A 27142-nucleotide genomic window follows, 5' to 3' on the forward strand; every position below is an offset into this window, starting at 1 on the left:
CATTCTGCATAATTTTTAGGTATTTATTTCTTCGTGTATTTGTTTGTGCTTTATTTGAAGAAGCTGTCAGGAAGTCAAGACTACGTGGCGAGGAATTGGTGGGATGTTTATGATGAATTGGAAGAGGTATGAAAAGAAAAGGTCGTGGCCTATTTCATCATCCTCTGCCGCTATTCTACAGGAGGTAATGAGGGAAGTGCTAAAAAAACTTATCCGTATTAGGTCGTGTCCTGGTCAAAATTAGGGTTGAATACTTCCAGAATAGAAGCCAGGCTGTGCTTACCACCTGTTTTAAGGCTGGTTTCTTGACTGGCTTATTATTCGACTTTGAAGATGGAGGTGAATATTCCTCCGAAACGTCGATTAGTTTTCAACGGACTACATGGCGTTATATCCCGAAAGATATTGTCATATGTAGGGGTGCATGACTTATAAAACGGGTTTTGGATTGGATCATTGGATTTATTGACACCTTATAACACAACTTGCAGTTACAGGCAATTACAGCGCTACCGCTGATCTACACACTCTACAGTTTACCGTTACAACACACTAGGGTTCTCAGTCTTCAATAGTTGTATCCTGGCAACGTATTTATAACAGTCTCACTGTCACTTCAAATCACACATGAAGTCTTTTCACAGCCTAACTCCTTTCTTGTCATTATTCTGCAACTGCCAACTCAATTCAATGCCTCTGCTCCCAAGCTCATGTCCCGGCAGGCTGGCTTCTCGAAGCTACAGCCTCCATTCTATTTTTCTCACTTGAATTCTTCTTTATAATCACTTCGCACGGACCGCACGAAAAAACACCGTATTTTATTGCTGCGAAGGCGTGTTTACAGCGCCACTGCATAGCAGCGGAATTTACTCGATTGTTGGCTGCGTATTCTTTGCCGCTTGAGTGTGTTTTCCGAGTCATTGCCTAACAAGTAAACGTCTATTCTGACTTCACTATTCCGGCTTTCGGGCGTCATGTCACAACGTAAATCTTCATAACCACGGCTGTGAGAACCTCAAATAGTACAATGTCAAAAGCATTGCCGACCGAGCCATCTTGCACGGTTTCTTTAATGTAAACGCTGGTGTTATATTCAGCGACCAAACATTTAAAATGACTAATGCCAATTTCATAAAAGACATATTAAGTTAGAGGCAAAGCTGTAGAGTTGTATTTGGAAGGTTTTTGGTTCGAAAGACCTGCTATATTGGCTGAATTTTCTCCTGGTTCTGCTCAGTCCCTCCAAACAAACAGGTCATGACAACTTTCTTTTCAAGTCGTTTCTAATTCATAATTTTTCCATCGTCCTACCAACCGACGCTGTGAACTCGATACTGACGAAGTGAACGGAAAGGAAATAACCATTTCAGCGTTATCCCACTGCATAGGTTCTTTACCCTCAAATTTCTTGACTAAAATTTTGTAGACATTTCTCATCTATACGACATGTATTACATGATATATCCATCTCATTCTATATTTGATTTTTTTTTGGAAATATGTTTTGATAACGTAAAGAAGGAAACTATTCATAACTGGCAGTTACATGTGAGAGCAGTGAACCATCGGGTGTCTTAGCAACATGGAGTGTTTCGGACAGTTGAAAGCCGTCGATAATTCAGGGAACACCTGTACCAGGGGTCAGTTACTTTCCATTTTATATTCAACCTAATACCAAATATTGGCTCTATTGAAGCGCAAAGAGCGAGTTAAATGAGTGTTAATTCGAGATGCCCGCTGGGAGAATGTTAGCTTTTTACAAAATATCATGTCTACTATGTTTGATTCTGTAGTTACATGGAAACATTCTGGAAGGTATGCGCTTCGAATCTCGGTCGGAGCAGTGATTATTCTGACGGTATTTCTGTTACTCCAAAGTCTCAATAGAATTTTAAAGTAGGCCGTAACCGTTCATTTCCACATCACTTACAATTATTTATTCATCATTTTCCTATCATAGAAGTCGGGATAGCTCAGTCGATATAGCGACGGACTAGAAGCTGGACTGGCAGGGTTCGATTCCCGGCAGGGGTAAGATTTTTCTCTCCTTCATAGCATCCAGGCCGGATCTGGGGCCCATCCAGTCTTCTATTCAATGAGTACCGAGATCTTTTCCCGAGGAGTGAAGCTAACCACTCACCTCCATCTAGTACCGAGATCAAGAAAGGTGGAGCTATACCACCACTCCCCCATACGTCTTCGCAGTATAGTGCTTAATTACATACGCAAAGGGACAACTTTACTATTTACATTTTTACCACTTATCCTATCATTCTATGTAATATAACCTAACTTCGCTGTATCATAATTCTGGTGATTAGTGGCAGACGACACATTGTGATGGCCTGGGTTCAGTGCCAGGTTACCGTATTTACGCATGTATAGGCCGTAGCACAATTTTCAGACAAAAATTACAGAAAAAAATAATTTTCTTGGAATATCATTTCAGGAGTATTACACCCTGTATTACTAATTATGAATATATATTTTTTTTTAAATGAAGTGTGATTTCGAATATTTCGAATATAAGCCGCACCCCAGTTTTCCTCTTGAATTTTTGGCAAAAAATGTGCGGCCTATACATGCGTAAATACGGTATTTTATGTAAGGTTTATGATGGAAATCGTGGCACTGGAGCAGGTTTCCACTACCAATTCTCATTCCAACAGATGATCAATTTCTCTCATCTGTTATTCGGGCCTGGTAAAATGGTCCATTTAGTATCAAGAATCAATGGATTCTGGGTCGCTCCACGCTAAGAATAAAGATAAACTGCACTAGATGCTGACAGCGCAATGAAGTAAACTACCAAAAAGTTCAATCTTCTGGGATATCATGCCTCGTAGTGCGTTGAAAATCGCACATGTCGCCTCTATCTTCAGAGTCAAAAAGCGAGCCAAGAAATAAACATGATTGTTTCTTAATTCGCTTACTTTTCGAACCTGAAAATGGAGGCGATATATTCGCTGACCTTCATCAAACTACATACCGTAGCGTATAGACGCGTTGCTAAGCAATGGCTCTGTAAGCAGTGGCCGTTGCTAGGTAACGACCGCAACATACAATATAACGACATGGTTATGGAACCCTTTTCTAAGCGACGGCTCCATAAAGGCCTGCGGCAACGGACACCAATGCAACAATAGAAGAACGGTGTTTTCTATGTGATCCATGCCGAGGTGTTATAAGCAGGACAGTCTGAAGCAACGAGTTAGTTGTTGGTTGGAGTTGTCAGCTGTTCAATTGAAAGTCAGCCCGTGAAAACTAGGAGGTTTGCGTGAAATGGCAGCCAGCCTGGGATCCAGTTAGTTGAGTTGTCAGGTGACAAAGAGTTCTGCATGGGCGGCTGCTATGACAAAAGAACATGAGCGTGGGAAGCTGAAGAATCTCCACTGTTAAAGCCGTTGCCAAGAAATGGCTAGTGGAGACTGTAATAGACTGAGGACATAGTCTGCGCGTATGTAAAGTGTAGTTCCGAGTGGTGTATACAAGTGGTCAGGAAATCCACTTACCAATGCATACCGTCTATAGTCACACACACACACCCAAAATACGTGACAATAGCTTTATATCACAGAAGATACAATCATTCATAATTCCTGTTGTGACGGCCTCAAATCTTACGAGTGAAATAATTAAGCCTTAGACGGGAACAGCCTCTGTAGTTATGGCCGAGACCAAGCAATTCGGTTTGCTTGTCTTCAGCGTAACGCAGTTCATAACATACGATTCGTTTCGATTGCGCAGTGCTTAGAAATGGCATTTACATTCACTGGATGTTGGGGCGCAAGAATTGGGTCGCCTGTCATGCTCTGCTGCCCTCGGCTCATCCACGCAGCCCTTCTCAAGTCTCCTTCGGCCAAGGTCGCTGCAGAACTTGTTCCAGAACTTCTTCCGCCGGTTGTGACGTCACTTCAAAAACTCGCCTACAGTTGATGGATTTAATCCGACAGATAGTTCATTTGAAGAGTAAGGACTTATGGGTTGTAATGCCGTGTAGTTCGCATACGGCCAGGTGTTTCGGTGGAATATATCGCCTCCATTTTCACGGTCAATTTAATGCCATTTCTGATATTTTTCCTTAGTTTAGTTTACTCTTCCACCCTGAAGATGGAAGCCATATGTTCCTCCGAAACGTCAAGTGTTACAATTCCACAGACACCGCCTTAAGAACTTTAAATCCAGGGACAATATATTTCCTTTCTCTTTCCAAAGTGTCCAAGCCGGCTCTGGGATCCACCCAACCTCCTATACGAGGGGGTACCCAAAAGAAACCGATTTTTTTTAACTTATTTATTCAAATTTTAAGCACAAACCTTCAATCCCCTTCAAAGTACTCTCCACTTACACTAATACACTTGTCTAGTCTTTTATTCCATTTTTCAAAACACTGTCTAAATTCATCTTTTGAGATGCTTGACAGCGCCTCTGTCGTTTTTTCCTTTCATGTCTCTTTTCATTCGAGGAAACAAAAAAAAAGTCGCACGGGGCAAGGTCGGGTGAGTATGGAGGGTGAGGAACAGGGGTCATACCATTTTTTGTCAAGAATTGTCGTACAGACAGGGCTGTGTGAGCAGGGGCATTGTCATGATGGAAAAACCAGTCACCCGACTGCCACAAATCTGGCCGCTGAGCTCCAAGTCACTCCCGACAGCTCCACAATTTCTTCAATGGTCCGTCGTCGATTTCCTTGATGATTTCACGAATTTTTTCTACATTTTCATGTGTTGGGGCCGTGGAAGGACGACCAGAACGAGGTTTGTCATCAATTGACATTTCACCATTTTTGAAACGGGAAAACCACTCAAACACTTGCGTTTTCCCCATAGCATCGTCCTTGTACGCCGTTTTTAACATTTCAAGAATTTCTGTTCCACTTTTCCTGAGCAAACAGTAGAATTTCACCGCCGCACGCTGTTCACGAAAATCAGCCATTGCAAAAACGACGATCACACAAAACAGTTGTCACTATAAACTCTGCCGAAACTAGTCCCTACCTTCTGAAGCAACGGTAGTCGGCTTATCGACTCAGGAATGTTAGCTCTATGCGTTCATAGCGGCAAAACGTGGTACTACAAAAGCTCTGCCCACAAAAAAATTAGTTCGGTTTCTTTTGGGTACCCCATCGTACAGCAGTTAACGGGAGTAAAATTTGTGATACCACGGCCCTCTAAAATAATATATAAATTCACTTAATCCCCTCCCTTCCATCTGTACAGTCACGAAAATTGCAGTTCTGCACACTGTTGCAGGTCCCTATCAGGCTGTACGGTGACAACAGGAACCTAAATAGCTTTACAGCCCATCTACACCTACAGTAAGCTATAAAATGTTCCTGTGTAGTCAGGAAAAGTGCAGTTCTGAACACTGTTGCAGGTCCCTATCAGACTGTACGGTGACAGCAGGAACCTAAATAGCTTTACAGCCCATCTACACCTACAGTAAGCTATAAAATGTTCCTGTGTAGTCAGGAAAAGTGCAGTTCTGAACACTGTTGCAGGTCCCTACCAGGCTGTACGGTGACAGCAGGAACCTAAATAGGTTTACAGCACAGCCNCCTTGATGATTTCACGAATTTTTTCTACATTTTCATGTGTTGGGGCCGTGGAAGGACGACCAGAACGAGGTTTGTCATCAATTGACATTTCACCATTTTTGAAACGGGAAAACCACTCAAACACTTGAGTTTTCCCCATAGCATCGTCCTTGTACGCCGTTTTTAACATTTCAAGAATTTCTGTTCCACTTTTCCTGAGCAAACAGTAGAATTTCACCGCCGCACGCTGTTCACGAAAATCAGCCATTGCAAAAACGACGATCACACAAAACAGTTGTCACTATAAACTCTGCCGAAACTAGTCCCTACCTTCTGAAGCAACGGTAGTCGGCTTATCGACTCAGGAATGTTAGCTCTATGCGTTCATAGCGGCAAAACGTGGTACTACAAAAGCTCTGCCCACAAAAAAATTAGTTCGGTTTCTTTTGGGTACCCCATCGTACAGCAGTTAACGGGAGTAAAATTTGTGATACCACGGCCCTCTAAAATAATATATAAATTCACTTAATCCCCTCCCTTCCATCTGTACAGTCACGAAAATTGCAGTTCTGCACACTGTTGCAGGTCCCTATCAGGCTGTACGGTGACAACAGGAACCTAAATAGCTTTACAGCCTCTCTGCACCTACAGTAAGCTATAGAATGTTCCTGTGCAGTCACGAGAAGTGCAGTTCTGCACACTGTTGCAGGTCCCTATCAGGCTGTACAGTGACAACAGGAACCTAAATAGCTTTACAGCCTCTCTGCACCTACAGTAAGCTATAGAATGTTCCTGTNGTTCCTGTGTAGTCAGGAAAAGTGCAGTTCTGAACACTGTTGCAGGTCCCTACCAGGCTGTACGGTGACAGCAGGAACCTAAATAGGTTTACAGCCTCTCTGCACCTGCAGTAAGCTATAGAATGTTCCTGTACGGTCAGGAAAAGTGCAGTTCTGCACACTGTTGCAGGTCCCTATCAGACTGTACGGTGACAGCAGGAACGTAAATAGCTTTACAGCCTCTCTACACCTACTGTAATCTGTAAAATGTGCGTGCACAGGGAGAAAAAAGTAGAGAAATGTTACGCCCGATGAGGCTACTCGTACATTTCGCTAAAACGTCTACATTAAATATTACTTAGGTATTTACCAGAACTGCGCACGGATACAACTATATTTTAAACTATTCTTCATAATTTGGCGACCCCTCATTAGAATACTTCACGAAAACTTGTAAGATTGCAGTAAACAGTTTGAGAAACCATGCGTTAAGATATAAAGAGTTGAAAAGGATTCGAATTTTCTAGAGCGTATCACATAATTTTGAGTGGATAGAGAGCACTGTTTGCGCTTCCAATTGTCCGGTAAAGTTCAATTGTGAGAATAATGACATTAATGTAAAGGAGAATGTAGCATTGAACCGAAGTTGACAGTCACAGCTCTCTCCATGGGCTCCAGACTCTACAGCGTGTGTAAGCAGGATTGACACAACCGCGCTTTTTTTTAGTTCTTAGGCTGGTGTGAGACTGAGTTCCTTGGTACGTGGGCCGCAAATTCTGCGTAGTACCAACTTCGGAAGAGAGATTAAATAAATGAAGCATCTGATGGGATGAGAATTGAAAGGGGAAATGGAAGTATTGGGAGAAAACCTGTCCCTGTGTCAGTTTGTTCACCTTAAATCCCACATGAACTGACCTGAGATTAAACCCAAGCCTCCTGAACTATAACACAATTTTGTTCTCTTTTTCTGTGTGAGCCAGTTTAGGATGCTGTTAGTAGATAAACCATATCGCTTCAAATGGTGGGATGGGAGATGAAGGGCAAGCGATTTAGAAAGGAAAGTCCCTGTCCTGAACTTGGCATTTGTCTGAAAGGAGCCAGGAGAAACCACGAAACCACAATCAGGACATTCGATGACCAGACTGAGATTCGAACAGAACACCTCCCGAATGCGAGACAGGAGCGGTACCGCTGCGCCAATCCGCTCAGATTCACGGATTCCGTTGATTGGTTGGTGCGACATACAGGCTGTCCCAGGAGGATAGGTCATTATTCTTGGAGGTCATAGTATCGGTCATTCTTAGCAAAAAAAAAAAAAACGTACATGTGTCCTGTTCCTAACGGTTTCCGAGTTATTTCACTGCACAGTTAAAAAATTGTTGATAGGAAAGATATCACGTACTGTTTCTAATATCAGCATTTATTGTTCAAGTGACAAAGCTGGTGCAGTTTACCTAGTGTAATACATTTTCGAAAATTCCACCGTCAATATCAATGCACTTAGCTCGTGTGAGGACATGACGTGTTTCTCGTCTGCAGACTGTACAGTGAAATAGCTCTATCTCGGAAACCGTTCGGAATAGAACACATGTACATACGATATATATTTTGCTTAGAATGGCCGATACTATGACCTCCCAGAATATTGATCTTTCCTCCTGGGACACCGTGTAGATGGGTTATGCTGTATGCTGTAGGAAGGTACATGTGCTAACCTACTTCCGAATGTTTCTTGGAGCCTCAGTTCTAGTTTCCAGCAGTTGGATAAGAAGAAGAAGAAGCGAAGTGGAGCAATTGTGTTGTTATCTGCAACAGGTTCCGAAACCTATTCGTCCGGATTAAGTTCTCTGGTACAGAAGAACCACTAAAAGTTAACTTGTCAGAAAGTGGAACGCGGATTGCAGAACCTGCATATTTTGATCTGTAAGTCTGAATCGCTGTTGAGGATTATAAGCGATTTTATAATGTCAGGAATTCTGTCTTCTGGGATGTGACACCGTGTACTCCGGCACATGTTTCGCAGGAATATATCGTCTCCATCTCCAGTTTCGTAGATTAAAGCAACAAGAAAATTCATGATTGTTTGTTTGCTTACGGGGGCAGGCGGTAGCGTAGTTGGTTGAGGGGCTATGCTACAAGCCGGAAAGTCGCGGGTTCAAGTCCCGATAAGGTCATTGGATTTTTTCAGCTGACCTAATCCTTCCAGCCGCACTAGGCCCTGGGGGTTTACTCAGCCTCTAACAGATATGAGTACTAGGAATTAATTAAATGATTTTCCTGGTGAGTAAAGCGCGGCCGGCGCGTAAGGCTGACAACCTTACCGCCATCTTTGAGCCGACTGTCTAGAAAATGTGGGATCCTCAACGTCTCACAACCCTATGGGCCTTCACTGCCTGGTACAGGGATAGCTTTACTTTTATTTTTTTTTGTTTGCTTAATAAGATCACTTCTCGTCCCTCAAGAAAGAGGCAGTACGTTCCTCTGAAACGTCAGTGGACATTTACCGGTCAGCACGGCGCCACATTCCATAAAAATAGTGCTCTTCATAGTCACGCCTGTGAGAACATATCCAGCAATGAAAGTCTTCATTACCAGAACGAAGTATTCACAGCTTTGGGGAAGAATGTATGTACGCGTATTTTTACGGCTTATTTAACGATGCTGTTTTAGTATCGAGACTATTTAGCGTGTGTCAGGACAGTCGGTGTCCAGGCCGGGATACGAACACAGCATCTCCCGGGTATACGTCTAAAGCCTTTACCTCCAGACCAGCTTGTTCTGTCATATGCTGTATCAACACTGATATAAGGAGACATGATGTTGGAAAGCAACATAAGTGACTCTGACGTAATAATTATGAATATTTCTGAGGTAAGATGGCTCCACGTGCTCCATAACTCACCTTCGGTCTGACTGGGAGGAAAAAACATTATCATGATTTCCTGAATTGTATTGTATGACACGTATAGGCCAACTTATGCGCTATTCAGGGCCGACAGGGGAACACAGCGGCGGGCCCAAACAACATGATTTTAAGGCAGCGCAATTTATAACCCTCCCATTTAGATTTTTGTTAAATGAAAATAATTTATGCTGTTCTCTTGTTCACACTGCAAACAGGATATGTGGGAAATGCTTTCAGGCTTTGCCCATTGTCGGATTATTCTAAAGTTCTGACGATAATGAAAGTTATATCCCTGTAATAGGCCGTGGAGGCCCATAGGGCTCTGAGACGTCGATGTTTCCATATTCTCTAGGTAACAGGCTCACAGATGGCGGTGAGGACAGACTTACGCACCGGCCGCCCTTTACCCCAAGGGAGATTCCCGGTACTCATTTATGTTAGACGCTGAGTCGATCCCAGGGCCATAGTACGGCTGGAAGGATGAGGTAAAATGAAAAATCCAGTAACCTCATCGGGACTCGAACCCGCGACCTTCTGACTTACAACATAGTGCCCGAACCAACTACGCTACCGCATGTCCCTGCTCTGACGATGAACAACGTTCAAATTATGCAGCAATATGCTACACTCTCGTCAAGCGACTTTTACCTTCGTGCATATAAATACGAGTATTTAAAGTTACAACGCCACTGACACCCTTCGTTACGCCCTCGTCCTGGTACCGGGGCGAAGTTGCGAGAAAGTTGACCTGTTTTTGGTTTTGACAGGGCGAAAATTTCTCATCAGCTGGAGCATCATTTAGACTTGGGCCAACCCTGCTCCTCTTACGTAAGAGTTCACACCGCGAAACTGCATTGTCTTCAAGTGCCACGCAGGTATTGGACATATCTCGGCAAAGGCGAGAGATGTGGAGGTAGAAACGAGAGAGGAGACTCCTCGTGACTTTAATTCCTAGTACTGGGGACATGCAATGGGAACACGTAGAACATGTTTCATACTTGTCGATGTTGTTACAAAAAGGTTCATAGAGAGAGGAAAAGAAAGGTAATCCTGTATCCCTTGTGGAGGCGGGGTCGAATACCTCCACCATAGCCCTTCGAGTCGTAATTAGGTTAAATGTAAAGTTGTTCCTGTGCTTAACTAATTAGGCACTACGCCATAAAGGCGTATGGTGGAGTGGATTTATAGATCCACATTTTCTTGACCTCGGCACAAGCTGGTGGTGAGTGATCAGCTTCAGGGCCCGGCCGCTATACCCCCGAGGAAAGAGCTCTGGTACCCATTGGATAGAAGGTTGGGTGGTCCCAAGAGCCGATCTGAACGACGTGGAGAAGAGAAATTTTTTGACCCTACCGGGACTCGAACTGCGACTCTTCAGTCGCTTAGACCGTAGCCAGTAACTATACCGACTACGCTATCCCGGCTCCTCTGCGAATCCTAGGAGGCAACAAAAAGATAACTCAGTGCCTGGGGGTATAACTGGGCCACCCTGTTTCTGGGGGATATAAATATTGGGACTTGGTCCTCCAGGTTGGGGGAGGGGGGTCTAGAATGTGATACAGTAAAATGTGGCCATGAGTCGCGCGGGACTCAGACCTGAGAATGACTGCGCTGACGAGGTCAAGTAGAAATTGTAAGCGGCAGACGCATCCTCTCGTCAGAGAGGATGTTACATAAGTTCTACAACCGCAAGTGCTCATTTGGAAAATAAAATAACTGGTGGTGAGTCTCATGGGGCTTGTCACCAAGATGAACTGGTTCGCGGTAAACCGCCCAGTTCTAAAGCAATTCTGACTCGGGTTCTGGTAAATCCTGTGGTATTAGGGAATAGAGAGCGAAGTTAAAAATTGGTGAAACTGAGACACTAAAACACAACACTTTCTATTCAATGACACAATCAAATACTGAGTTAAATACGTACGTTACTGCGTGAACATTTGAAGTTGCTTTTTCTTCTCCTGAAAAGCGAAGTTAATTAACTTAACCTTCTTCTACGTAACTGCACAGAATTTCCTTACGCTTTATTACGAAGCCATGAAGATGTATGTGGAAGTCGATCCCCTACAAGGACAAGGAATTATGTTTTCTACACATCGTCCTTAACAGCTTTAGGGCTCATAAAGCTTTTTATCCAATGGATATCAGCGTCTGTTTCACTGGGATAAAGCGGTCGGAGAGTGGAACTGATCAAACTATCTTAATTTAGTATCGAACTTACGAATGCGTGTAGCTATGATCTATAAAGCACAGGGACAACTTCATCTTTAATATCATTATACAGATATGATTTTTGTAGGAACCCGGCAGCTAATTGTATATAATTCCTTGCACCGAATTTTGCGTCTTGTACTCTAACAAAAAGAGGACAAAATTGGCAGGTGCTTTCACGGAATCCCTTCGAACACAATTTTTGTTCACGTAACCTTTTAAAGCACAGTGGTACCGCCTGTTTCAACACACTAAAACTCGGCATTCTGTCCACTTGGTGTATTTGTGTGTTCGGTATGCTTCTCACAATAAACAGCGACTCTATCCGTAAGCAGCATTAACTGCTTGGGCTTTGTAGCGGAGATGTAATATGTTTTCTGTGAGGTACGAACTAAATTCTTATATATTACTTAGAAGAAATTCAGGTGTGGAGGATGGATCTCATACCTCCACCGTAACCCTGCATGCCGTAGGAGGCGACAGAAAGGGAACCCAGTTCCTGAAGGTTAAGTGTGCCACCTTATTCCTGGAGGATATAAATACGGGAACCCGAACCTACAGTTTGGGGGAGTCTCGTATCTGAGACAGTAAAATGTTGTCATGATTCCAGCGGAACTTGAACCTGAAAATGACGGCGCTGGCGAGGACCAACAGAAATTGTAAAGGACAGACCCATCCTCTCTTTAGAGAGGATGTTACATTAGGACTATGATCGCAAATGTTCAGTTGAAGAAAAAAAGAATTGCTGATCGTGAGACTCGAGGGGCTTGTCGCCAAGACGAACTGATTGGCGGCAAATCGCCAGCCGTAAAGTAACTCTGACTCTGAGTTTAAAGTGTTAAATAATCATATAATAACCGAATATACAGTATCTGTTCAGAAACGCTCTGAACGTGGCGTACTTTCTATAGAAAATACTGTCGTCACCACATAAAGCCAACCTATTTAAATAAATTAAATTTTGCGAGTAAATATAGATTTGAAGCATGCAGCAAGTGGCCAAGAATATATTAGGAATTATTATTTGTGCGTTATACATTTGTTCTCCTTATTTCGTCCTATCCACCCCCAAAGTATGCAAACCCCACATTCCTACCGTTTCCAAAATACGACATGAAATAAGTGGGCTATATGATCTTAAAGGTTCCAGCTGCTACAGAAAGAAATGCCACCGACAGATTTATGCACCTTTAGTTTCTTTATTTACAGGTTGTTGTTGTTGTTGTTGGAGAGAGTGGGTTTCCCCATGCACTTAGGCCAGATGTTGGTCCACTGTGCGTCCCCCTGTGATATTCTACCAGTCTCTATACCCTATCGGTACTGGTGCGTGCCATCAGTTCCGACTCAGCCAGCGAGTTGGGCCTCTACTGGCTCAACAGTATCTCGATGCTTCCCCCATCTACAAGAGGCGTTAGAGACTACTGTTGGGCGGGAAATGTCCTGAATTTGGCTCAGAGGTCCCCTTGAGACAAGAGGTTCTTTTACGTGCCGTAAAGCTACGACACGGGACCCACGGCTTAAAGTCCCTCCCGGAGGACTTGTTCCCTGAATTTTTTAAAAATTCCACGACCTCCGCCGGGTTTGAACCCGCGTACCTTGAGTCACGAGGTGGGAACGTTACCCCTAGACTACGGAGGCTTTATTTATAGGTTGCTTTGAAATCAATTCTTTTACGTGTCGACAGCCAGAATGGTCTCTTCATCCTTAGGTTAGTTTACGTCATAGGTTGGATCACATACAAGCACTCGGTCGTTTAAAGATAAAAGTAGTCGAAGGGAGGAAGTTTATTGCTCTTCGAAAATTTAATATAAACATTCATGAATTGGGGAATAAGTTAAACTAACATGTACTCTCGACATGTCTAAGATATTTTTAGTGACAAACATGGAACTGACTTCAATTATTTCATACAATGTATTGTGACATGAGGGCTGAAAGCTGGAATGGTGGAGCCGGAGCAGACGCCCATTGCTAGACAACGGTTCGGTAATCATGTTTCCGCGGAAACTAATGTTAACAAAGACTAATTTCCGTTACAACGAATAGAAACGACCGAGTTGTCGTCAAGTTGTTTCCAGTCGCCAAACAAAGTCATTCTCGTGACACAAAATAACAGAGGAATTATTCGACATGGTGTATTCTATCCCGGCCGAGTGGCAGTTATAAAAGACAGTCCATTCGTGAATTCGAGTAGTACAGATCAGTCCGAGATTGATGAGAGACCAGTGAGAGATTCTGCATAGAGATTCGTCAGACAGACGTCGTTAAGAACCAGCTCAATGTCTGAGCGGTTATAATCAGCTCTAATTTCAAAGAAGTGCCTATAAATCCAGTCTTCTTGCCTAGAAACCATATCATTCGTCCCTCTAACCCCTTACACATTACAATATATTCACTTGGTATCAGGCAAATAACAACGCAGCTACACAAGCTGGGTGATGAGTCTATAGCCAAAGGGACATACATATGAGAGAAACCAACACTCACACCAACACCTATGAACTATACGAAATACGAACACAACCACGCCGCCGAAGATTGACCTAATAGGTCCCATAAGAACGTCTGAATCAACTGTTTTATTAAATTTAATATGGTTGACTTATTTTAAAAATTAATTTTTAATTTTAATTAAGGAGCAGGGCTTGAGGTGGGGCGGGATGCGGAGGGATGGCATCCTGGTTCTTTTCTAAATGGCTTAAAAGTATCCCGTTACTTCTTTGGCAGTAAATGCAATGTGCAATACCTTTTTGGAAAACCATCCCGGTTCTATTTTCATTCCACCTCAAGCACTGTTAAGGAGTACAGATACCTAGCCACATGCAGTACAGTACAACAGTTTAACATAGCGACAGATACCTGATGAAGGCCATATATGGCCGAAAGATGTCCTGAATAAAGAATTAAGTTTGCCGTAACATTTTGTTGCATTAGTAACGGAAATATATTTTGCATGAAATAATTGATATATTGATGCAACAGGACGCTTAAATACTGACTTGCTCAGTTGCAAGAAAGAAACACCAATACTTCATAGACAAAAAAGGTTCAAGAGGAAACAGTACACTGGACTTACCATCTCGAAGATTCAGCCTCAATTCTTTTATGTTGATTTCTCTCGATGCTCTCTGTATTTAAACTACATAGAGTCCAATGTTAGGATAATCAATGATTGATGATTAATTATTTGGAAAGAATTTAGAAGGAAGCGGTCGTGTACAGCCATGTGATAAAATGAATATAGAGGGGTTTGGATTAGTGAACCTAACAGAACCTAACTACAAGTAACTATAACACTATTACCGATTCCCACACTACAAATCACTCCACGCTAAGTCTTCTCAGTATGCTTTCACTGGTCGTTGCTTGGTAACAGCTCTCATCAATGACTGCTCCTCTGCAATATTTTCACTAGAGGTTTCCTGGTAACGAATCTTAACTGTGATGATTCTCCAGCTTCGATTGGCGGTTTACCGCCAATCAGTTCTTCTTGGCGTCAAGTCCCTTGAGATCCACGACCAGAGAGTGTTCTTCAACTGAATTCTTGCGGTAATAGTCTTTATGTAACATCCTCTCGAACGAGAAGATGAGTTTGTCTCTTATGAATATACTTGGCCTTTCGTCAAATGTACAGTTCGCACATATAACGTGTTATTGAAAATTCTTCCTTTTGCACTACACACAAGTCCTCTGTCAGTACAGGCTTTACAGAGCAGATCATGCCTATCTTATGTATCCTATGCTACAACGGTAGATTAGTCACTCGAACGGTCGTAAGCTTGACCACTGCCAACTTTAAGTCTTTTATATTTTAACTGAACTGTAGCGCCAACTGTCTTCAAGATAACCCTCGGCATGAACCACACAAAAAACACAACCCCTATATTGTCGCAGAGGTCAGTTTACCGCGCCATTACATAGCAAATGTTCGCGCCGCGGACCACATAGGAAACGCCGTTCTATTGTCGCGTGTCTGTATATTGGGGGAGCTACCTAGCAACGGCCGCTGTTTACCTAGTCACTGCTTAGCAACGGGTGTATACGCCACAGTACTATCTCGTCATTTTCCTGGAGGGCCCGAGCGAAACCATGAATAACAGGATAGCCAGTGTCCTGGGGAAGTTTTGATTGCTTCTGTTTAGGTAACGTCCATACCATGTTTTGCAAGTCTGTTGACTGGTTCAGAAATGGAAAGATGGGACACAAGACAAAGACATGCTGACGGAAAGAGAACCCCTAAGGCTACTTCGTTTACAGAAGGAAAGTAGGTTAGAAAAAACTGCAGTGAATTATTTGTTTTATTGCTAGTGGGGTGGGACTAAGTCCCTTGTATTGCGGCCACTTCTGGCCTATTGTACCAGCCCCAGATGATAGGTGAGGGTGATTGTGGAGCAATTGGTCGAATGATGATTGGCAGGGGAAACCGAAGTACTCGGAGAAAACCTTCCCCAGCGCCACTTTGTCCACCACAAATCCCACTTGAGCAGACCCGGGATCGAACCCGGGCCGCCGTGGTGGGAAGCCAGCAACTAACTGCTTGAGCTATGGCGCGGCCTGCAGTGAATTAACTTCGTATTCAAAAGCCTTCCCACCGAGCAGGCTGGTACACTTCTGTTCGGGATACCGGCTACCTTGACGGAGACCTATCGTAAGGCTCTCTATAGATACAGATACCGTGATAGTACCTGGATTATGCCTCTGTTACTTCCTTCCAAATCCTTGATCCAAAGCTGTATAGTCAAAATACGAAGAGTGGTGTTAAAGAATTCCACAAAATAAACCTTCCTCCACCTACAAAAAAAAATTGGAAAAATAAAATACATATATAGGATTTGAGGTTCTCACAACCGTGGTTATGAAGAGTTCTATTTTCTCGGATACTATGTCGTTGACTTTCAACGGAATACACGGCGTTATATCCCGGAAGGCAGAAGTAAATAAAATACATTACATGCTTTGGCTTTCTGTATGGATGTGAAACTTGATCTCTGACATTAAGGGAGGAACAGAGACTGAGGGTGTTTGAGAACAGGGTGTTGAGGAGAATATTCGGACCGAAGAGAGATGAAGTGACGGGAGGTTGGAGAAAACTGCATAATGAGGGGCTTCATAACTTGTACTCTTCTCCAAGTATAATTAAAATGATTAAGACTAGAGGATGAAATGGGCAGGTCATGTAGCACGAATAGAGGAGAAGAGGAATGTATATGGGATACTGGTGGGAAAGCCAGAAGGAAGGAACCATTAGGAAGGCCAAAACTTAGGTTTGTGGATACTATTAAAACGGATCTTAGATGGTGTGGTTTGGACTGGATTCTTTTTTGCTCAGAATAAGGACCAGTGGAAGGCACTTGTGAGCACGGTAATGAACGTTCGGATGCCATAAAATGCTGGGAAATTCTTGAGTAGCTGCACAATTAGAGGCTTCTCAAGAAGAGCTCAGCTCCATGGAGTCAGTTACTGTTTTGCTTGGAGGTCAGGAAACGCGTTGGTCCGGGGAGATTCTGGACACCCCTGACTCTCTGCGCTTGTACCTGGGAGTGACCTTTGTGGGATGCTTTTGTATTTAAATTAGTGTAGTCACTAGAGGAATTTCAGAGCCACGGTTATCCAGTAGAACAGTTGACTTCCCAGCAGCGCGCTCTTAGCAGTTCTAATGCACCGATGTTGACATAGGAACTGCAGTCTTCATTCACATGTTTTTTGTTTATTCTCGATTACTTTATGACGCTGCCAGTAGCTAAGCTATATAGCGTAGAATGGTAAGAAATCAGATGAATTAAAGAGGAGTTGCAAGAAAGTAGCACTGACCTGGTATTTGCCTAGACAGACTGAGGAATTTGAAGAAAACTTCAGTTAGGATAGCCGGTTTGTGGTGGACAAAGTGAAACTGGTGCAGGTTTTCTCCAAGTACTTCGGTTCATTCCACCGCCTGTTCCACACTCATCATCCACCGTCCGGGGTTGGTACAATAGGCCATTTAGTGGCCGACGTACCAACGGGACTCCCTCTCACCACACCCCAAGAAATTTAAAAAGAAAAAACTAGGGTAGCCGGTTTCCAGGTCGAAAGTCGAACCGAGCACCTCCAGAATACGACTTTAGAGCTACTCTAACCGTTGGTAAAGCCAATGATGTGCTGTTCGAGAGCCGTTCCGGCGGCCGTCACAAAAACTAGCCTTCCTCTTGCAATCCCAACTAAGAAAACCAATAGAGAAGAGTCCTGTCTTCTGGCATATAGCGCCCCGTAGCCTAGAGACAGTCAGATGACGTTTCGGAGAAACATATCACCTCATCTTCAGAGTAGAAAAATAAGTCAATCTGCTTCATGCTGGTTTCCTCCATGGCTTACTCTTCCACCCTGAAGATGGACGTGATATGTTCCTCCGAAACGATGGTTGAAATTCACCGGACTACATGACGTTATATCCTAGATGATATATCTCTCCATAGTCACCACGGTGAACATCTCAAATCCAAAACCAACACTGCTTTAAAATTCTAGCTTTCTTCTTCTTTTTTTTACTGCTAGTGGGGTGGGACTAAGTCCGTTGTACTGCGGCCACTTCTGGCCTATTGTACCAGCCCCCGATGACTGGTGACGGTGATTGTGGAGCAATTGGTGGAATGAAGATTGGCAGGGGAAACCGAAGTACTCGGAGAAAACCTGCCCCAGCGCCACTTTGTCAACCACAAATCCCACTTGACCAGACCCGGGATCGAACCCGGGCCGCCGCGGTGGGAAGCCAGCGACTAACCGCTTGAGCCATGGCGCGGCCTGGCTAATTTATAACTAACTTCACATATCCCATATCTCTATATAACATACATATGTTTATATGCATTTCTTACTACAAAATACCTGAATGGAATGGATTTGTGAGACTCAGGCCTAAACATGAGGATAACTCGAGTAAAGTCTGTGGATTGTGTTCATCTGGCTCAAGATCCTTTGATTTCTCGACCAGCTAAGCGAATATTAGCATCAAGGAGGATTCATCTACTTCAAGTCACTATAACTCACACTTGCATATGCGCCTCCAAAGTATGGCTCATAATCCTATTCAAAACTTCCTAACATATATCTCCTAAATTTTAACCATGTGCCCTTTTGAAAAGAGAGAAACTCACACGGCGTATAGCCGAAGCGTCATCGTGCAGTGGATAGAAAAACATTCCTACTTCATATTCCAGACTTTCTCATCAGAACTCTTTAGAATTTATTTATATGTGATGTGTGTTGTAGGAAAAACTAGAAGTGTAATACAAATGTATTCCGGATAATGCCGTATTTACGCATGCATAGGCCGCACATTTTTTGCCAAAAATTCAAGAGGAAAACTGGGGTGCGGCTTATATTCGAAATATTCGAAATCACACTTCATTTAAAAAAAAATTATATTCATAATTAGTAATACAGGGTGTTCTACTCCTGAAATAATATTCCAAGAAAATTATTTTTTCTATAATTTCTGTCTGAAAATTGTGCTGCGGCCTATACACGCACGCGGCCTATACATGTGTAAATACGGTAATATTTTTTGTATAACCATCATTTAGCTCCACACCCTTCAAAATAAATAAAAGATAAAAAGGTGAAGTTGTTCCTGTGCTTAACTAATTAAGCACTAAGAATTGCTCCATGAAGACGCATGGGGGAGCGGATGTATAGATCCATGTATTCTTGACTTCGGCACTTATTAGCGGAGAGGGGTCAGCTTCACGACCCTGCAATTTTACTCCCGGGGAAAGAGCCCTCGGTTCTGGATGAGCTTCAGAGTCGGTATGAACGACGGGGAATCGAATTCGGACCACTCGACCATTCAGCCCATAACCAGTCTCTCTACCGACTGAGCTGTTGCGGTTTGGATTTATTGAACGCAGAATTTTGACTGATAGCTTCCTCGTGCTGGATCTGCATAAGAAGGACGCTGATTTACGTGTCCTTGGATCACAAGACTCCGGATCACAGATGCGACGAGTCGTCATAGAATATTATATGATGTGTAGGAATGTGAGCAGGGCGCTACTGCCCGAGGGTAAGCAATCAGCAGTGCAATCCTGACACTTGTTTTCGTGACGTTACATGAAAACTCAAAATGTCTGCACTTGCTGAATTCAGGGGGGAAGACAAGGAGTAGTACACCTACTTACAGAAGAAAACGATGTTTCTGCCTTTCAGAGTGCGCTACTACGTCAAGGGGGCATGAACAAACGAACGGTTTTTATTACGTTAACTTAATGTAGCTGTTCAGTCGGTATAGCGGCTGGTTACGGGCTGAAAGGCCGAGGGTCGGATTTCGAGTCCCGGTATAGGCAAGATTTTTCTCGATTTCACAGCTTCCAGACCGATTCTGGGGACCTCCCAACCTCCTCTCCAGGGAACACTTGAGGCCCTTTAAGTCCGTACTGTGAAGTGTGCCGAGGTCAAGAACACATCCACTCCCCCATGCGTCTTCATGGAGCAATGCTTAATTTGTTAAGCACAGGGATGACTTTTATTAAGTTGTGTCCTTCTTGAGGAAGTAAAAGCCACTCGGTTCGTGAAGTAATTCGCTGTCTTTCTGGAACCCAGAAGCACATTACCGTGTACATAAGAACCCAACGCTTTCCGTAAATCTGAGAATTTTGAATCAAATTCGTCGGTTTGCCTTCTCGCAGAGTTTACGTTAGTTTGGTGCTTAGCAAGAAGGGCTCAAGCCAAATTTTGACAAATCTGAATTTCACAAGAAAATATACACATTCTCTTCACTTTCGAACTATAGCAAAACCATAAATCCAGTGTCTACACAACGAAAGTTACCATTAGGATGTTTTGGCCTCAGAAACAAAATCTGACTGGTATAAAAAGGTAAAGTTTTCTGTGTGCTTAACTAATTAAACACTACGCCATGAATGCGTGGAGTTCTTGATCCTACGAGGACTCGAACTCCGACCCCTCAGTCGTCCAGACCGTAGTCCGTGGCTCTACCGACTGCGCTATCCCGGCTCCTTTTTCGCTGGTATGAAGAAACCTTTAATTAATTTACAACCTTCATAATGATTTTTACATATGCCAAAATTATATGCACATTGTAGAATAGGATCTCCTGTGTCCTAACACAGTATAGTTCAGTCCACCGACGTTTCGGAGGAACTTATCGCCTCTATATTTAGGTTCGGAGAGTTACTCAAGCAATAAATGACCTATAAGAGGGAGAAAAGGAGTGAATTGAGAGCAGAAAAATCTTCGACCCTGAAAATGGAGCTGATATTTTCCTCCGAAATATCAGTATACTTCAATCGAATTACCTAGAAGATTGTATTACTCGTAGTCACCATCCTTAGAACATAAACTCCAACACGAATATGTTATTTTCCTTTCGTCCTGTGTTTAATCCTATGTAAAAGCGAGGTCCTCATACAACGGAAGTTACAAACGGGGTACACTGCGTAGGATTCACAAGTGACAATATATTACTGATGCAGAGAACTTTAGTCAACTTACGCCCTCTGTAATAATTTTAACGATCAACAATTATTATAAAGCCTTCGTTGTTGTATAATTTAATAAATTCACAAAAGAAAAATAAATATAATGGATCACCAAAAATGATTAATTAATTAATTATTTAATTAAATAATTGGTCCGGAGAGAGGGACTAGCTCTATCGATTGGACGCAGTGAGTAGGTTTCACCTGAAGACGGAGACAGAATCCAGCCTCCGAAACGCTATGTTTTGAAAAATAAACAGGACGATGGATAATGCCCAGAAACATAATGTTTGTATTAATTATTATCATTAATTATTTGCGCTACGCTAGAGCATATTCAAAATTAGGTCAATAGGAGTCTACGTTAGCACCGTACCGTACTAAGGTGATCTGTCAGCAATAGCCTACAGATCGATTTTGACCCCAAAATGTGGGTCGGTTCGTTTCTTGCCCACGTTGCAGTTACAGAAGCGATCCAATTGCAAATCGCCCGCCGACAAAGCATAATGTTGCGTCCACTTTCGAAAGTGTGAAGCTAAAGGTAAGGTAAAGCCATCCCTGTAACAGGCCGTGGAGGCACATAGGGTTGTGAGTCGTCGAGGGTCCCACATTTTCTAGACAATCGGCTCACGGATGTCGGTGAGGTTGTCAGCCTTAAGCGCCGGCCGCCCTTTACCCCGCAGGAATATTCCTGTTACTGATTTGTGTTAGAGGCTGAGGCGACCCCAGGGTCATAGTGCGGCTGGAAGGATTAGGTAAATTGAAAAATCCAGTTACCTCATCGGGAATCGAACCCGAAACCTTCCGGCTTGTAGCCTAGTGCCTCAAGGCCCTCGGCAGCAGCAAAGTAAGTAAGACAGGAATTTATCTGATATCGAACCATATCGATATTATGTGCACTCTGTTGCTGAAGAGTTCTCTCATGTAAGTACTCCCACATATGGAACATATCTTCAAGGGAGATTAAGTTTAAATGAGGCTCATTAGGTAAAAATTTGAAGACGTACGCACTGATGTAATCTCTTATGCCCTGGAATTGGTCTGGTTGTAGGTCACACAGCTCAAGTTGGAATTGTCTTAATTAATGCACTGAAGCCTGAAAAAGGGGCAGAGAGAATAGAAAGCGGAGGGGAAGTGGCGAGGGACACTACAGTTTAAGGCGGGGAGGAAAAGAAAATGTCCCCGCTTTCCTACGTAGTGCCCGCTAGTCCTTCTGGTAATGCTACGTTGGAGAAAAGGTAATACGTTGGGAAGTGTAGAGGGTAAAGCGTTAGGAAATGTAGTTTGATACGAGAAGAGCTAATGTGAGCAGGAACGTTACTGCATGTGATCGAAATTTTGAAATTTGCATTAGAAGGTTTACATTAACATGAAATTTTGAATTAATTCTCGGAGGGTCACGATAGGGCGAAATTTTTATTAATGTAAATAGTATTTCTATCTCAGAGAAAATAACGCGACTCCATTAAAAGAACCAAATGCTTAATACTGCTGAGGGAAATAGTTGCTGGTTCTTTTCTCTCTGAGAATCATATGAAAACTAAATATAATTACGCTCGCCTGGCAAATTGCAGGGTTTTTGATATTAGAGCAGGTGATAGAGTAACTACTATAATTTTAAAGAAAGCTGGGATAGCGCAGTTAGCATAAGAGGGGCTACAGGCTAGACGGCCCGGGTTCAGTTTCCGCCAGGGGCAACAAACTTTTCTCTATCCACAGCGTCCAGGCCTGTTCTGGGGCTCAACCAGCCTCCTATCCAATGGGTATTCGGGCACTTACCCAAGGGTGTAAAACGGGCAGGGAGTGCGTCAAGAATGTTGGAGCTACACCTCCACTTCCCGACACGTCTTCATTGCGTAATGCTTAAATAATTAAGCATAGGATCAACTTTACCTTTTACTGTATTTTGAAAGTGTTCATTCAAAACAGTTCTGAAATAAACACAGAGTTTGCAACGATAAATTACTTCTGACTTATGGACACATTTCCATGGCCTGTATTTTAATTACGAAATTCAATAATTTTTAAATGTCTTAAAAATGTTGACTATAAACGGAATAAAATTTTAATTGTATTTGGCGGCGTAAAGAAGGGTTTTCAAAATGACATTTTGGGCCATTTAAGTGTATACACTCGTTCATTTATTTACTTACAGATGCTTGTGAAAATATGAATATAAATTCATTATGGTGCGACCTTTTATGAGTATTGAACATAATCTGTAACGATGCTTTCACCACTTTTATGATTTTATTACCAGGGCAGGCAGTGAAACTGCAGTTATATCGCCTTTTCCATGTAGTTCAGTTCAATAAAATGTATCACTGGTAGGTTAATGCATGATGTTAATCATTACAAACAAATTAAAATTTCTATGAAAAACCAGTTGCTGTGTTCATACCTGTGCAAGTGAATCCTTCAGATCAGCTTTCCGTCACATTTTAGTCCCCATTTTCAGGTCATGACACAATATCATTTCCAAATGTATTTTAGCAAGAATAAAGCTTCTTTATAACAGTTCAAGCATTTGAGACTGATACTGTCATACGAAATTAAGTACAGCACACGTCACACCATACACAATTCAAAATTACAAAGGCGTGTAGAAAAACAAAAGTATTCGGCTGTTTGAAATTTCAAATGTTCTACCGCAGTACATACGAGCATTCGTCTAACAGAAGCGCACAACCAAGTTTTAGGTCAGCAACTAAGCTCAAACTATTGGCGGGTGTTCGACTTTCAACTCCACTCCTGCGTGCAACAGAGATTGTTGTTTAGTTGGAAACAGCGCTCCTCGCGGCAAGCATGCCTACTACCCAACTGCGTCAGACAGGGCAGGTTCAAACAAATGCAAAAGATGTAAAACTTGTCAGGAGAAAGAGAGAAAGAGGAAGTTCGGTAGATCTGATGGGTGGAGAGGTTTGAACTGCTAGGTACCAGTACCACAGCACACGGGAGTTTGCGATAATCACACATCGAGGCTCCCTCTCTATCGATCCATCGCGATTTCACTGTTCGCTTCCTGAGTTTTTGTGATTTAATATCGTCGTTTCCTTTTGATGGACAGACGTTTATAATGGGAAGTGTCATAATTTGGACGCTTCTCAAAACGTGATGGGCGGAGCATATAGCATGTAACACGAGCGGTGCATACAGGATTTTTTGAAAAGTCTGACAGGAAGATACTGCTTAGAGTATCTAGGCGCAGATGAAAGGATAATATTAAAATGTACCTTTAAAATATACAGTACCAGGGCGTGAGTTGGAGATATCCGCTGAAGATAAGGGCCGTGGTGAGCTCTTTTAAGCACGGTAATGACATTTCGGGTCCTATAAAAGGCGGGGAATGTCGTGGCCAACTAAAAATTGTGAATTTCTCAAGAAGGTTATATCTTGAAAGAATTAGTCACGTCCTTCTACACGTGTGAAGCATCGACTGTGTTTCATGTTCATCTTACACATTTGTCAGTAATTTAACCAGTTTTAATCAGTATAAGGCATGGGTTTCCGGCCTTTGTTGATGCAGGGAAACTGGGAAAACGTATCATTGCGTTCCATATGAATCTACAGAGAAACAGAAGACAGACTGAAATAATTAGAACAAGAACAAGCGTTTTGCTTAGGTACATCTTACGTCATTTTGTTAAACAATCATCAGCTATTATTCTGTGTTGGAATTAGGGCTTGTTTCTTATTTTTTTCTTTTGTGAGTTTTTCTTGCTTTGGTCCATTTATTTTCTTGTCTGCTTTAAATTACTTACACCGTAAACTCTCGATTTATGCGACATGTTAACACAGACTGAACATTTAATCGTCTTCGGCACTAGACAGAGAGACGTTACATAGAGCGAAAATCACCGCATGTTTTGCGATCATCAGCGGACGATGAACACGTCATTATGAAATTTTCAGTCCTCTGGGATATAACGCCGTGTAGTACGCATATGAGCCGACGTTTCGAAGGAATATACCACCTCAATCTTCAGGACTGAAAATCAGCCGAGCAAGAAACCAGCGAGAGCAGGCCTGAAGATGGAAGTGATACATTCATCCGAAACGTCGTTTCATATACGTACTACACGGCGCTATATCCCAGAAGATGGCAAATTTTATAACTACCTCTGTGAGAACCTCAAATCCTACAACACATCATTGTGACTGTCATAAATGTTTTCTCGTTCTTGGAGAATCCGTAGCTCAGTCGGTATAGCGACGGAGTAGGGCCTGGACGGCCGGGTTTGACTCCCGGCAGTGCAAGATTTTTCTGTCCTCCACAGTCTCCAGACCGTCTCTGGGGATCACCCAGACTTCTAGCCAATGGGGACCGGGGGCTCAGCAGTAAAGCGGCCGGGGTGTGACGCTGACCACTCACCTCCGTCTAGTACCGAGGTTGAGAATCGTGGAACTATACCTCCACTCCTCGATGTCATCATGTCTTAGTGCTTAATTAACTAAGAACAGGGACAATTTTACCTTTTACCTCACTCAAGACCCCTTCCTAAAATGCCCCCGGTCGCATAGCCGGCGACATATTCATGTCAGTAGAATCATTGATGTCACGATTTCACCACTTGAGCCACCTACCCTCGTTTGATTCCTATGGTTTCTAGCAGAGGCTTTATGTGTTAAGCTGTTTGCTTCTGGACTGGATGGCTGGATTTCGATTCCCCTGTGCAGATGTTCAAAACTTTTCCTTTCATAGCAGCTCTGGGCTCCACTTAACCTCTGTCTCATGGCTAACGGACGGGGTGTCATGGAATTACGACTTTCGACACATGAAGATAGCAACTTGTTCTAGTGCGCGGATGTTAGATTCGTTTCCGTGGTAAATTATTTCGACGGTGCTTAGGCTTGGAGGTGTTTCGGGGAGACTACGATAGGATCCGTACGAGGCGAAGAAAGTTGAGGCAAGAAATACGTACATTCAGAATTTTGATGAAGGGAACTCTAGGGTAATTTGTATTTGGAAACTGGGGGTAGAGATGCAAGAAAAATATTAAAAATGGATCTTTTCCTTCATGGATTGGGCATTAGCCTGTATCAGCCCCATTTATGACTCTTTCCATCACTTCCTCTGTCGTGCCACATGTCATTCCTTCCATTTCTACTCTCTTATATATTTCTTTTTTTATTCGGTAAGAAAATTTCCGGTAATGTCCTTATATCTTAATTACTTATTTTGTTTGTTTTACTGCAACATTTTATAGACCTTAAAAGTATCAACTCGGCTGTCTGTATATTCATCCAGTTCTTAACTCCATAGTCCAAGATCCAAGATCATATAATACGAGAGAGAGAGAGACAGTAAATAGGTCACAAACAGAAGCAAAACAGCTGCAATTGATGTAATGGCATTTCTATGTGTATCATTAGGTGGCAGCACAGCCCAGCTTCATGACAGTCTAGATAGCAGACACGCATGCGCATGTTCAGAGGATGGTTTCAGTAGTCAAAATGGCGACCGTGCTTGAGGAATGTACGTGTACTAACGAAGAGCAGCGTTCTGTTGTCGTTTTTGTGGGCAAAAAACCCAGTGTACAGGATATTCATAAATAAATGTTTCCTGTTTACGGTTGGAAGTATTTGTCGAGTAAAACGGTTCACAACTGGGTGAATAACGTTTCACTGATGACGAAGATATTGAAACGGAGGAGCGGGAGTGGCTGAGACAACAGTCAAAAGACTTTCTCGACGCACTGGTAAAGTGATGGGGCTTGTTTATCAGTGTTGGTGGAGGATATGTCGAGAAAAAAATGTTTTTTTCAGGGTCGAATATCATATGTTTTGCATTATAAATTCATTTATGCCTATTTACTGACTCTCCCTCGTAATATCGGCCCTGGCATAAATCTGTAAAACCTCAATATATCTGTTGCACATTTCCTGCCAACTTTAGTGCTTTTGAAATAGTTCCAAATATGTTTTTAAATTTATTTATTTATTTATCTCACGTGCAAGTAACATCACGGCGGCACGCGGTAGCGTAGTTGATTGAGGGGCTATGCTACAAGCCAGAAGGTCGCGGGTTAAATTCCCGATGAGGTCACTGGATTTTTTCAATTGTCCTTATCCTTCCAGCCTCACTATGGCGCTGGAGTCGACTCAGCCTCTAACAGAAATGAGTGCCAGGAATTAATTAAATAATTTTCCTGGGGAGTAAAGCGCGGCCAGCGCTTAGGGCTGACAACCTCACCGCCACCTTTGAGCCGATTGTCTAGATCAGCGATGGCCAACTGGCGGCCCG

General features: G+C 42.8%; 1 protein-coding gene across 1 annotated transcript in view; it reads right to left on the minus strand.

The window, feature by feature from the left end:
* LOC111869634 overlaps window positions 1–23634 on the minus strand; it is a 129206-nt gene extending 105572 nt beyond the window's left edge. The window contains exon 1 of the mRNA XM_023861298.2: window positions 23300–23634. The gene's annotated coding sequence lies outside the window, so the exon portion shown is untranslated. The remainder of the gene's footprint in view (window positions 1–23299) is intronic.
* Between the last annotated feature and the right edge of the window lie 3508 nt (window positions 23635–27142).

This window comes from Cryptotermes secundus, unplaced genomic scaffold (genome assembly GCF_002891405.2).
Source record: "Cryptotermes secundus unplaced genomic scaffold, Csec_1.0 scaffold611, whole genome shotgun sequence".
NCBI lineage: Eukaryota > Metazoa > Arthropoda > Insecta > Blattodea > Kalotermitidae > Cryptotermes > Cryptotermes secundus.